This window comes from Salvelinus sp. IW2-2015, linkage group LG6.1, assembly GCF_002910315.2.
Source record: "Salvelinus sp. IW2-2015 linkage group LG6.1, ASM291031v2, whole genome shotgun sequence".
NCBI classification, from domain to species: Eukaryota; Metazoa; Chordata; class Actinopteri; order Salmoniformes; family Salmonidae; genus Salvelinus; species Salvelinus sp. IW2-2015.
Genome location: NC_036845.1, coordinates 21,407,430 through 21,422,539, shown reverse-complemented (window position 1 = coordinate 21,422,539; position 15,110 = coordinate 21,407,430).

The following is a 15,110-nucleotide window of genomic DNA, read 5'->3' as shown; positions in this document are numbered from 1 at the left end:
CTTAACCGCTGAGATAAATAAAGACAGTGTGGTCCCAGGCATAGCTGYGCTTACTGTGTGGTAACTAAGGAAGACACGCACACACCCTCTAGGCCAACCTAGTGCCTGGCTCCACTCTAAAGACATCTGGCCCCTTATAAAACATGTCTCAACATCTCTGCTGGACCCAAAGAGACTCTGGCATCATCTGAGCCTGAACCAATGGGGGGTCAGTTCTATTCTCAAATGACCCCGTTGGACATGACTGCAATGTTCAACACATCATTCTCAATGCATTTTATGCACGCTTTGAAAACTGGGACGTTTGAAAAAAACAATATCGAGCCGTGTGTGAGGGCCATCACCGACCCAGAGGACTGGGTGAGCTCGCTCTGCAAGGGCGACGTGAGAAAGGTCTTTAATCAGGTCAACACCCGCAAGGCCGCGTACCCCAGCGGTATTCCAGGGCGCGTTCTTAGAGCACGCGCAGAAAAGCAGGGAGGCATATAAACTCAGCAAAAAAAGAAACGTCCCTTTTTCAGGACCCTGTCTTTCAAAGATATTTCGTAAAAATCAAGTTTCCCATGCTTGTTCAATGAACCATAAACAATTAATGAACATGCACCTGTGGAACGGTCGTTAAGTCACTAAAAGCTTACACACGGTAGGCAAATAAGGTCAAAGTTCTGAAAACTTAGGACACTAAAGAGGCCTTTCTACTGACTCTGAAAAACACCAAAAGAAAGATGCCCAGGGTCCCTGCTCATCTGCGTGAATGTGCCTTAGGCATGCTGCAAGGAGGCATGAGGACTGCAGATGTGGCCAGGGCAATAAATTGCAAAGTCCGTATGTGAAACGCCTAAGACAGCGCTACAGGGAGACAGGATGGGACAGCTGATCGTCCTCGCAGTGGCAGACCACGCGTAACAACACATGCACAGGATCGGTACTTCCGAACATCACACCTGCAGGACAGGTACAGGATGGCAACAACAACTGCCCGAGTTACACCAGGAATGCACAATCCTCCACCTGTGCTCAGACTGCCCGCAATAGCAGCTGACAGAGACTGGACTGAAAGCTTGTTGTAAGGCAGGTCCTACCAGACATCACCGGCTACAACGTCGCCTATGGGCACAAACCCACCGTCGCTGGACCAGACAGGACTGGCAAAAAGTGCTCTTCAATGACAGTTGCGGTTTTGTCTCACCAGGGGTGATGGTCGGATTCACGTTTATTGTCGAAGGAATGAGCGTTACACCGAGGCTGTACTCTGGAGCGGCATCGATTTGGAGGTGGAGGGTCCGTCATGTTCTGTGGCGGTGTGTCACAGCATCATCGGACTGAGCTTGTTGTCATTGCAGGCAATCTCAACACTGTGCGTTCACAGGGAAGACATCATCCTCGGCTGCATGTGGTACCCTTCCTGCAGGCTCATCTGACTGACCCTCCAACATGACAAGCCACCAAGCCTAGCTGCTCGTTCTGTGCGGTGATTCCATGCAAGACAGGAATGTGAGTGTTCCTGCATGATGAGCGAAGAGACCGGATCTCAATCGCATTGAAGGGAACGTCTGGGACCTGCTTGGATTTTCGGCGGGTGAGGGCAGGGCCATTCCCCCCCAGAAATCGTCGGGGACCTTGAAGGTGCCTTGGAGGAAGAGTGGGGTAACCATCTTACAGAAAGACTGGCACATTGGTAGCATTCATGAAAGAGATGCACTGCAGTACTTTAATGGTAAACTGGTGGACCCAGCCAGATACTGACTGTTACTTTTGATTTTGAACGCCCCCCGCCCTTTGTTTCAGGGCCACATTTTCATATTGTTAGTCCCAATGTCTGTGGAACTTGTTCAGTTTACATATCAGTTGTTGAATCTTGTTATGTTCATACATTTTTTTACTAATGTTAAGTTTGCTGAAAATAAACGCAGCTGACAGTGAGAGGACGTTTCTTTTTTTGCTCATGGTCATTTTAAACCTCTCCTTGTCCCAGTCCTTATTCCCCACACGTTTTAAAATGATCACAGTCATCCGTGTTCTTAATTCTTGAGGCTAGGGAACCCCTCGACAACATCCGCTGAAAAGGCAGAGCGCGAAATTCAAAAATATATTTTTTAAATATTTAACTTTCATACATTCACAAGTGCAATACACCAAATTAAAGCTTAACTTCTTGTTAATCTACCTATCATGTCCGATTTCAAAAAGGCTTTACAGGGAAAGCACACCATATGATTATGTTAGGTCAGAGCCTAGTCACAAAAAACCTACAGCCATTTTCCAGCCAAAGAGAGGAGTCACAAAAAGCAGAAACAGAGATAAAATTAATCACCAACCTTTGATGATCTTCATCAGTTGGCACTCATAGGACTTCATGTTACATAATACATTTATGTCTTGTTCGATAAAGTTCATATTTATATCCAAAAATCTCAGTTTACATTTGCACGTTATGTTCAGTAATGTTGTGCCTCGAAAACATCCGGCGAATTTTCAGAGAGCCACATCATTTTACAGAAATACTCATCATAAACTTTGATAAAAGATACAAGTGTTATGCACAGAATTAAATATATACTTCTCCTTAATGCAACCGCTGTGTCAGGTTTCAATAAAACTCAAGAAAAAGCAAACCATGCAATAATCTTAGTACAGCGCTCAGACACAAAAACAAGCCATACAGATATCCGCCATGTTGTGGAGTCAACAGAAGTCAGAAATAGCATTATAAATATTCACTTACCTTTGATGATCTTCATCAGAATGCACTCCCAGGAATCCTAGTTCCAACATAAATGTTTGATTTGTTCGATAAAGTCCATCATTTATGTCCAAATACCTCCTTTTTGTTTGCGCGTTTAGTACACAATCCAAACTCACGAGGCGCAGGCAAGTCCAGGCGAAAGTTCAAACGAAAAGTCATATTACAGTTCGTAGAAACATGTCAAATGAAGTATAGAATCAATCTTTAGGATGTTTTTATCATAAATCTTCAATAATGTTCCAACCGGAGAATTCCTTTGTCTGTAGAAATGCAATGGAACGCAAGCTAACTCTCACGTGAGAACGCGTAATCAGCTCATGCCACTCTGGCAGACCTCTGACTCATTCAGCTCCCATTCCCCCCTCCTCCACAGTAGAAGCATCAAACAAGGTTCTAAAGACTGTTGACATCTAGTGGAAGCCTTAGGAAGTGCAATATGACCCCATAGACACTGTATATTTGATAGGCAATGACTTGAAAAACTACAAACCTCCGATTTTCCACTTCCTGGTTGGATTTTTTCTCAGGTGTTTGCCTGCCATATGAGTTCTGTTATACTCACAGACATCATTCAAACAGTTTTAGAAACTTCAGAGTGTTTTCTATCCAAATCTACTAATTATATGCATATTCTAGCTTTTATGGCTGAGTAGCAGGCAGTTTAATTTGGGCACGCTTTTCATCCACAATTCCGAATGCTGCCCCCTACCCTAGTGAAGTTAAAGACAGGGTCCTGAAAAAGGGACGTTTCTTTTTTTGTTGAGTTTATGTGGTAGTAGAGTGGAGGCCTGAGGGCACACACTTAATATTTTGTGAAATCTGTTATGAATGTATTGTAATGTTTTTAAAATGTACAGGTGCCTTAATTTCGCTGGACCCCAGGAAGAGTAGCTGCTGGTCCCTGCCGTCCAGGACCTCTATATCAGGTGGTGTGACAAGAAGGCCCGGAAAAATCGTCAAAGACCCCTACCACCCAAGCCATAGACTATTGTCTCTGCTGCCGCATGGCAAGAGGTACCGGTGCATCAAGTCTGCCAACAGGCTCTTGAACAGCTTCTATCACCGAGTTTACCTTGTATCATAATTTACCTTTTATTTCAATATCTCTATGCACACTCACAGAGCCCTACACACTCACACACACTGTCACACACAAACACTCGATCCATCACTTGCTCGCTCACACATAATATGCACATACATTTGACTGTACACACCCACACACCCCCTCACATGCAAGCTGCTTCTACTCTGTTTATCTAATATTCTGTTGCCTGGTGCCCTTACCCCTATACATATCTACCCCCATCACTCCAGTATCCCTGCACATGTAAATATGCTATTGGAACTGACTTCTTAAATATTTCCTACATATAGTATGATTACTTACTTTATTGTGTATTTCATATTTCTTATTCTTATTTCACGTGTTTTTTTTCTTCTAGTAAAACATTGTTATTGATTGTTGCATTCTTGGGTTTTTAGTTTGCAAGAATGCCATTTCACTGCACTTGTCCAAGTGACATTAAAACTTGAAACTAATAAGTTGCAATATGGGTTATGCAGTTAACTATTTACATGGAACTATTTATATGCAATATGCAACAATATATCACTAACTACAGTACGCAACGACCTTCTCGCTCATAGTCAGAGATTTGCAAACCAATTCTTAAGCACATCTATAGAATACCATCCATAGCAGCATTCTGGTCCTTTATGGAGAACACAGGCTGTTGATAATAACAGGCACTTCCTGTGATTGAGACAGAGTTGTGCTTGGAGAGATAAATGCTCTACTAACTGATGATGTCACAGTTCCCAGCAGTGCAAAAATCACTGAACAGCATCGAGTTTCTTCCAGCAGTCCCTCCCTGCCCACCCCAATCATTCCTAAGCATCAAGATGGCATCATAATTACTCATATGAATTATCAAACGGAGGACAACAGAGTGACAAACCATTTAAGCCATTAGAAATAATTATGCTTATAAAGTATTAGATAGCATTTTGATCATTGCAAGAGCTAGGTAAGAACTTCTCACCTGTTATGGTTGGGACACTTTACTGCAACTCCCCTTATGTATGCATTTATAAAGTCGTTATAACAGCTACATAAGACATTATAACATCTGTCATAGGCAGTCATAAACATTATAAACAATGGCACAAGATTACCAATGGTTGATAGGTGCAGGGCTATGGGATTCAACTGAGAAACACTAACACACAGCTCAGGGAGTATAGTGCTCTTGGGCTTTAGACAAAGACCAGCTGTGGCAGCAGGATGAGCAGTCTAATTGGGTTGTCGTTTCCTCTTTGTTGTGATTCTTACTGTGTCCAGGTGTGGCCTCTCTCTCTCAGGGTTTGTAACCTAGGGGGAATGCTGGAGATTTCACATTCACTTCTGAGACACTGTTTAATGTCTTATCTGCTTCTCAACTTCCTCCCCGCTGGCACACACATACACAAACGTATACACACATGCACACTTGTCTGCTCTAACACACGCATACATATGCACAGGCACGTAGACATTCGATCTTTCTCACACATGCGTATGCACACATGCATTATTTTTCTCTCTTACACACATACACACCCATACTGCAATCACCCATACTGCCCACACCACACACTTTTAGATGTCCACAATACCTCAGAAGTGTTCTCCCTCCTTGGCCTTCATGCACAAACACACAGTGAAAGCCTGAGAGTATCCAGCAGATCAGAGCGAGGGGTTTGGGGTGAAAGGGCTCCTCGTCCCGAGGGAGTAAAGCGATTTGGTGATTCAGCCGCAGCTGGCGGCACACAATAATATGAAATCAGAGAGAGGCACTCTGAACGGTGACATCAGCATGAAGCAATGCACAGGCCCTGATTATCACAGAGAAAATCTCAGGCTACTTGTCAGAAAACGTATGTCTGATGACAGTTTGTGTGTGCGTGTGTGCGTCCTTGCCCGTGTTCGTGCGCGCACGCTAGTATTGCTACCCTAATGGGTACTGGAAATCCCCAAAAGTCCCCACAAGGATAGTAAAACAAGGAAAATTCTCCCTCATGGGCTAGGGGTTAAAGGGAAACTTCACTGCTAAACGCTACTATTTGGAATATTCTTTCAGTCTACCTACATAGTTATGAGTGATGAGAGGTGTTTCAGACATAACTATCCACCATAGCAGTATGATCTAAAATTGAATGGAGTCATGTTTTGTAGCAATTATGGTGGCCTTTGTGTGTCGCCGATTACACAAGTACACTAGCAGCGCGAAAATATGGTTGTCCTTGTTCAACAGAGCCATTGGACTTGTCTCAACGATGTTCCTATCTGCCACAACATGCAGCCTGACAGCTATAAAAAGGCAGGATTTTCAAAATGGGGCGGACGGTTCTTACTGGAGAGGGTCACAGCAGACCCCATGGATCGTATGTATGTGACAGATCATCGAAGTTTCGATGCAGATATGGATAGAGGTGTGTTGGAGACNGTGTGTGTGTGTGGCTACCCTAATGGGTACTGGAAATCCCTGAAAGTCCCCACAAGGACAGTAAAACAAGGAAAATTCTCCCTCGTGGGTATCAAGGCACAAGGCGAGACCCAGATGTAGACACAGGAGGCAGATAGTTGGAGTCTTACAATGTTTAGTAATCCAAAAGGGTAGGCAAGAGAATGGTCGTGGACAGGCAAAAAGGTCAAAACCAGATCAGAGTCCAGGAGGTACAGAGTGGCAGACAGGCTCATGGTCAAGGCAGGCAGAATGGTCAGGCAGGCGGGTTCAAAGTCCAGAAACAGGCAAGGGTCAAAACCCGGGAGGACTAGAAAAGGGAGAATAGCAAAAGCAGGAGAACGGGAAAACCGCTGGTTGACTTGGAAACATACAAGACGAACTGGCACAGAGAGACAGGAAACACAGGGATAAATACACTGGGGAAAACAAGCGACACCTGGTGAGGGTGGAGACAATAACGAGGACAGGTGAAACTGATCAGGGTGTGACAGTGGGTTAGGGGTTAAAGGGAAACTTCACCGCTAAACACTACTATTTGGAATGTTTTTTCAGTCTCCCTACATAATTATGAGTGATGAGAGGTGTTTCAGACATAATTATGCACCATAGTAGTATTTTAGAATTTTTGCGCTGGGAGAGTTCAGCCAATGACGTCATTGGTTGATTGAGCCTGCTGTCTGATCTAAAATTGAATGGAGTCATGTTTTGTAGCGATTATGCTGGCCTTTGTGTGTCGCCGATTGCACAATCACACTAGCAGGGCATAAATATGGATGTCCTTGTTCAATAGAGCCACAACCTGCAGCCTGACAGCTGTAAACGGGGCGGACAGTTCTTACTGGATCGTGTGTCTGTGACAGACCATCACAGTTTCGATGCAGATATGGATAGAGGTGTGTTGGAGACATTCTTCAGAACCTCCATGATCAACTGGCGGCGGCAGCCTAGACCAACTTGACCAGGAGGTGAAATGACAAACGAGTAAGTTGTTTTGCTGTCAGTAGTTGGCTATCAATATACGTAAGCTCTCTTTTCACACGAGGCAGTGTTGTGCAGTGTAATTTTGTGATCGAGTCAGCCGTAACGGGGCTTGCTAGGAGCACTACAAGCCAAGCTAGCCAAGTTGAGCTAGGTAGCTTTGTTTGCTATAGCCAAAATGTACTGTAGCCTAATGTTATAGCTAGATAGCTAGCATCTTATTAGGATATTCTTATTAGCAAAACTGGAGAAATGTTTTGTTGATAATGATGATGAAAACAAAGAATGGAATGACTTTGGTTTTATGACACATATTAGTCTTTGAGTAACTATACCTGTATGTTGTAGCTAGATTGCTAACGTGTGCCTGTGAGATGTGTAATATTATTAATTGTGCTGCTACAGTAGGAATACAGACTGTACACAACGATTGCTCATGAAAGTCTAATAGCGTTTGTCATTCTCGTACAGGCAATACTGTTTGGTGGCCTACGGATTCTGTTTGGAGTTAGTTCTATGTGGGGAGAAGTTAGGCACAGGACACCGAATCTCCTTGCCTGTGTGTGCTTTTGGGGCCATTCATCCCTCACAAGATGGACATGTTGGATACAAATAAGTTGATGACTCAAGAGGAGATGTGAAATCTCCCGTTGTATCAAAGTGACTCCGAACACCTCACTGCACCCACCAAACACACCATATGCAAGTATTCCCTTTGTAGAACTGTAGTATTTATTATAGGCGTTAGTAGTATATTTGGTCATAACTGTTCCTGCATACTGCTGTGTTAACTCACCTCAACTTTATCTTGAATACAATCCATGTCTATTTATTTGCTACTGTTTTATTGAAATATGTTTACTTGCCAAGAAATAAAAGTTGAAATGATAAACCAACTCCCTGCATAATTTGTTTTAGCAGTAAGATTGTAGCTACAGTGCCTTCAGAATGTATTCACACACCTTGACTTTTTCCAAATTATGTTGTGTTACAGCCTGAATTTAAAATGTTATAAATGTAATGTTTTTTCACTGGCCTACACAGAATACCCCATAATGTGAAAGTGTAATTATGTTTTTCTAAATGTTTACAAATTAATAAAAAATGAAAAGCTGAAATGTATTGAGTCAATAAGTATTAAACCCCTTTGTTAGGGCGAGCCTAAATACGTTCAGGAGTGTGAAATTTCTTAGTCACATAATAAGTTGTATGGACTAATAGTGTTTAACGTGATTTTTGAATGACCGCCTCAACTCTGTACCCCACACATACAATTATCTGTGAGGTCCCTAAGTCGAGCAGTGAATTTCAACCACAAAGACCAGGGAGGTTTTCCAATGCCTCGCAAAGGGCACCTATTGGTAGATGGGTAAAAAAAAAAAACAGACACTGAAGTTATTAATAACATTTTTGGATGGTGTATCAATATACCCAGTCACTACAAAGATACAGGCATGCTTCCTAACTCAGTTGTCGGAGAGGATGGAAACCGCTCAGGGATTTCACCATAAGGACAATGGTGACTTAAACAGTTACAGAGCTTAATTGCTGTGATGGATGAAAACTGAGGATAGATCAACAACATTGCAGTTACTCAACAATATTTACCTAATTGACAGTGAAAAGAAGGAAGCATGTACAGATTTAAAATATTCCTAAACATGCATCCTGTTTGCAACAACACACTAAAGTAATACTGCAAATAATGTGCCAAAGCAATTAACTTTTTGTCCTGAATACAAAGTGTTTGTTTGGGGCAAATCCAATCCAACACATTACTGAGTACCACTCTCCATATTTTCAAGCATAGTGGTGGCTGCATCATGTTATGGGTATTCTTGTAATCGTTAAGGAATGGGGAGTTTTGGGGGGATAAAAAATAAACTAAATAGAGCTAAACACAGACAAAATCCTAGAAAACCTGGTTCAGTCTGCTTTCCACCAGACACTTGGAGAAGGATTCACCTTTCAGCAGGATAATAACATAAAACCCAAGGCTAAATATACACTGTAGTTGCTCACCAAGAAGACAGTGAAAGTTCCTGAGTGGCTAAGTTACAGTTTTGACTTTAATCTACTTGAAAATCTATGGTAAGACCTGAGAATGGTTTTCTAGCAATGATCAACAATCAATTTGACAGAGCTTGAAGAATTTAGAATTTTGGGCAAATGTTGCACAATCCAGTTGTGAAAAGCTCTTAGAAACTTACCCAGAAAGACTCACAGCTGTAATCGCTGCCAAAGGTGCTTCTACAAAGTATTGTTTCAGGGTTCTGTAATTCATTTTCAATCAGGCGTTGTCAGAGGAAGGCCCGAAAAATTGCCAAAGACTAAAGCCAACCAAGCCATAGACTGTTCACTCTGCTACCGTACGGCAAACTGGACCGGAGCATCGGCTCTCGGACCAACAGCTCCAAGACAGCTTCTACCCCCAAGCCAAAAGACTGCTAAATAGTCAATTATTGGTACCCAAACTATCTACAATGACTCTATCTTGTACTGACCCTTTGCACACTCATTCAATTTTATATACACACCATATACAGTGGGGAGAACAAGTATTTGATACACTGCCGATTTTGCCGATTTTCCTACTTACAAAGCATGTAGAGGTCTGTAATTTTTATCATAGGTACACTTCAACTGTGAGAGACGGAATCTAAAACAAAAATCCCAAAAATCACATTGTATGATTTTTAAGTAATTAATTGCATTTTAATTGCATGACATAAGTATTTGATACATCAGAAAAGCAGACACTTATATTTGGTACAGAATCCTTTTGTTTGCAATTACAGAGATCATACGTTTCCTGTAGTTCTTGACGAGGTTTGCACACACTGCAGCAGGGATTTTGGCCCACTCCTCCATACAGACCTTCTCCAGATCCTTCAAGGTTTCGGGGTCTGTCCGCTGGGCAATACGGACTTTCAGCTCCTCCCAAGATTTTCTAATGGGTTCAGGTCTGGAGACTGGCTAGGCCACTCCAGGACTTGAGATACTTCTTACGGAGCCACTCCTTAGTTGCCCTGGCTGTGTGTTTCGGGTCGTTGTCATGCTGGAAGACCCAGCCACGACCCATTAATGCTCTACTGAGGGAAGGAGGTTGTTGGCTAAGATCTCGCAATACATGGCCCTCCTCCATCTCCCCTCAATACGGTGCAGTCGTTCCCTGTCCCCTTTGCAGAAAAGCATCCCGAAAATGATGTTTCCACCTCCATGCTTCACGGTTGGGATGGTGTTCTTGGGTTGTACTCATCTTCTTCTCCTCAAACACGGCGCGTGGAGTTTAGACCAAAAAGCTATACTTTTTGAATCATCAGCACACACATGACTTCTCATTTCTCCTCTGGATCATCCAGATGGTCATTGGGCAAACTTAAGACGGGCCTGGACATGCCCTGCTTGAGCAGGGGACTTGTGTGCGCTGCAGGATTTTAATCCATGACGGCGTAGTGTGTTACTAATGGTTTTCTTTGAGACTGTGGTCCAGCTCTCTTCAGGTCATTGACAGGTCCTGCCGTGTAGTTCGGGCTGATCTCACCTTCCTCATGATCATTGATGCCAGAGGTGAGATTTGCATGGAGCCCAGACGAGGGTGATTGACCATCATCTTGAACTTTTCTATTTTCTTCTATTTTCTAATAATTGCGCAAAGTTTTGCCTTCTCACCAAGCTGCTTGCCTATTGTCTGTAGCCATCCAGCCTTGTGCAGGTCTACATTTTATCCCTGATGTCTTACACAGCTCTCTGGTCTTGGCCATTGTGGGAGGTTGGAGTCTGTTTGGATTGAGTGTGTGGACAGGTGTCTTTTATACAGGTAACGAGTTCAACAGGTGCAGTTAATACAGGTAATGAGTGGAGAACAGGAGGGCTTCTTAAAGAAAAACTAACAGGTCTGTGAGAGCGAATTCTTACTGGTTGGTAGGTGATCAAATACTTATGTCATGCAATAAAATGCAAATGAATTACTTAAAAATCATACAATGTGATTTTTTGGATTTTTGATTTAAATTCRYTCTCTCACAGTTGAAGTGTACCTATGATAAAAATTACAGACCTCTACATGCTTTGTAAGTAGGAAAACCTGCAAAATCGGCAGTGTATCAAATACTTGTTCTCCCCACTGTACACACTCACACACACACACTGTCAGTCCCACACAAATCTCTCACACATTCAAACACTACATACGTATACACACTTAAAACACACACACGCATACCGACACAACACAACACAAACATACATACACACAATCACACTCACTTTTACACTCATCATTTGCCGCTGCTACTCTGTACTTTATTTTGCTCTTATTACTATCTATCCAGATGCGTAGTCACTTTACACTGCCTTCGTGTACATATCTACCTCAAGTACCTTGTACCTCTGCACATTGATCTGGTACTGGTACTCCTTGTATATAGCTCCATTCTTGTGTATTTTATTTTATTCCCCTTGTGTTAGTTACCATTTAATTTTGTATTATTATTCTTTAAACTCTGCATCGTTGGGAAAGGTTCGTAAGCAAGCATTTCACTGTAAAGTCTACACCAGTTGTATTTGTCGCATGTGTTAGCTGTTGATGTTACTCGTCAATAACACAGACCCCAAAGCAAATCAGGGGGAGGAAAATAGGTTTATTCAAAGAGAACAAATCATGCGGGGAGGTAGATGTTCATTCTCTCCTGTCCTCAGTGATTCTCTCAGTGATTCTCTCCTCAATGATTCTCTCCACAGAACAAAGGGACAGGATGTAGTTTTATAACCCAACCCTAGCCTGTGGTTGACCAATTAGAATTCCTTGCAATTAGCTGGGACAATGGCCAAATAACAAGTATCATATTTCAGGCTCAATGTATAAACAATTTGGACCAATGAGAACTTGCCATGTAGCTATGAGTCCCAGACTGCAATTCCTCCCATGTCTCATTAATCCCTTATTACAGAAAAAAACACTATTTCCATTGATCGTTAGTACTCCATTGGCTTTTAGTCCTCTTGACAGTTAATACTCTATTGACCTCTCGTCCTCTGCATTGTGTATTTATCTTCTAAATATTCTTACACTCCCCCCTAGACCATTTTAAAAATAAATATACTTAAAATGTATTTTTAGAAAACAATAGAAAACATAAAAAAATAGACAGTATAAAAAACATTAGCAGTAAGCATAAAATCATTCACATGAAACACCTTGCATTTCTATAAAACACAAAGGCCATATTCTACTTGCTGTTACAATAAGAAATAGATTTCAAACAAAGTTATATAAAATAAGTATTGACATGTGTAATGATGATGTCGCTTACGATTCCTACCACATCCTGTATTTGGAGGAAGACAATAATATTAAATCGTCCAATTGGCAAGGTAATCATTCACCAAGTCTTTTAAAAGTGACCAGCTCTTCCACACTGGTATCAATCCCACATAGATCATTTCTAATAGTTATGTACTGACAGTCTGCTGGTAGTGAGGAATTCTTCTTCCATTCCACTGGTTGATAAGGACTGATCTTGTATCATGTCAAGTACAGTCCTTGGTTCAAGGAATATTGCTTCAGCTTCAGACGGTAGATTCTCATAACCTGTAACAAAGGAAACAAGAGTGAAAGTAACATGTCCTTGTTTCAAGAGAAAATTATATTTCACATAGATTTCCCTAAGTAATCATGTCCCAATGTTCAGGAAAAGATGGACATTTCACCTAGATATCCCTAATATGATGACTCCGGTGTACAACATAGAAGCTTATCAAGTTCTGATCATCTTACTATGCTTCTTCACCCGAGATTGGCCCCCGATTGCTATTCAATCAGTTCTTTATTCTCCAGGCTCCGCTTTGTCATCAAAATGGACAATCTTGCAATGAGTGACATGTATTCATCGTGATTTTCCCTGGACTTTAACTCGTTATGAGCAAAACTAATAAGGACCTTCCCATTTTGTCCCTAATGTGTCTGTTACATGTTTTTTTACCATCACCCACTGTCCTGTTATTATGTCATGTCCCCCATCGGGAGTTATTCCCCACGCCTCTTTTACTTGTCTGTCTGTCTGTCTATCAAATCAAATGTATTTATATAGCCCTTCTTACATCAGCTGATATCTCAAAGTGCTGTACAGAAACCCAGCCTAAAATGTCATGTTTTGTCATTGATTATCATGTCTTGTCTCTTGTCCTGTGCTTCCCTCTGCTGGTCTTATTAGGTTCTTTCCCTCTTTCTATCCCTCTCTCTCCCCCTCCCTCTCTCCCTTCTCGCTCTCTCTCTCTCTCGTTCCGTTCCTGCTCCAGCTGTTTCTCACTTCTCCTAACGACCTCATTTACTCTTTCACACCTGTCCCCTATTTTGCCCTCTGATTAGAGTCCCTATTTCTCCCTCTGTTTTCCGCTTCTGTCCTTGTCGGATTCTTGTTTGATGTTTGCTGTTCTGTGTCCTTGTTCCGCCCTGTCATGCTTTTTGCCTTCTTCAGATGCTGCGTTGAGCAGGTGTCTATGTCAGCTACGACTGTGCCTTCCAGTAGCGACCTGCAGTCTGTGGTCGCGTCTCCAGTCGTTCCTCTCTACTGACGAGAGGATTTCAGTTTCCTGTTTTGGATTTACCTTTGATAATATCCAGGAGTATAATTATTTGTTTAAGACTGGAATAAAGACTCTGTTTCTATTACGTCGCTTTTGGGTCCTATTCACCAGCATACAGAAGAATCCGACCAAGATGGACCCAGCGACTACGGATTCTCTCATCACTGCCGTCGAGATCCAGGGAGCAATGCTCGGCAGACACGAGCAGGAATTGTCTGCTGCTCGTCATGCCGTTGAGACCCTGGCAGCCCGGTGTCCGATCTCTCAGGACAGTTTCAGAGTCTCTCGTCTCGTGCACCAGCTACTTCCTGTCTTCCGAGTCTCCGGAACCTAGGGTTAATACCCACCATGTTACTCTGGGCAGCCCACTGAGTGTCGCTCCTTCTCACCCAGTGTGATATTGTGTTCTCTCTCCAGCCCAACACATACTCTAGAGAGAAGCTCGGATCGCTTACGTCATATCACTCCTTACTGGTCGGGCTCGGGAGTGGGGCACAGCTATCTGGGAGGCAAGGGCTGAGTGTTCTAACGTTTATCAGAACTTTAAAGAGGAGATGATACGGGTTTTTTGATCGTTCAGTTTTTGGGAAGGAGGCTTCCAGGGTCCTGGCTTCCCCTATGTCAAGTGATCGATCCATAACGGATTCTCTATAGAGTTTCGTACTCTTGCTGCCTCCAGTGACTGGAACGAGCCGGCGTTGCTCGCTCGTTTTCTGGAGGGACTCCACGCTGAGGTTAAGGATGAGATTCTCTCCCGGGAGGTTCCTTCCAGCGTGGACTCTTTGATTGCACTCGCCATCCCGCATAGAACGACGGGTAGATCTTCGTCACCGAGCTCGTGGAGGAGAGCTCGCGTTAACGGTGTTCCCCTCTCCGCATCTCAACCATCTCCTCCCACCGGCTCAGAGCTGAGCCCATGCAGCTGGAGATATTCGCATCTCGACTAAGGAGAGGGAACGGAGAATCACCAACCGCCTGTGCCTCTATTGCGGTTCTGCTGGACATTTTGTCATGTCATGTCCAGTAAAAGCCAGAGCTCATCAGTAAGCGGAGGGCTACTGGTGAGCGCTACTACTCAGGTCTCTCCATCAAGATCCTGTTTCTACCTTGCGCGTCCATCTACGCTGGACCGTTCGGCTGCTTCCTGCAGTGCCTTGATAACTCTGGGGCTGAGGGTTGTTTTATGGACGAAGCATGGGCTCGGGAACATGACATTCCTCTCAGACAGTTAGGGAAGTCCACGCCCATGTTCGCCTTAGATGGTAGTCTTCTCCCAGTATCAGATGTGA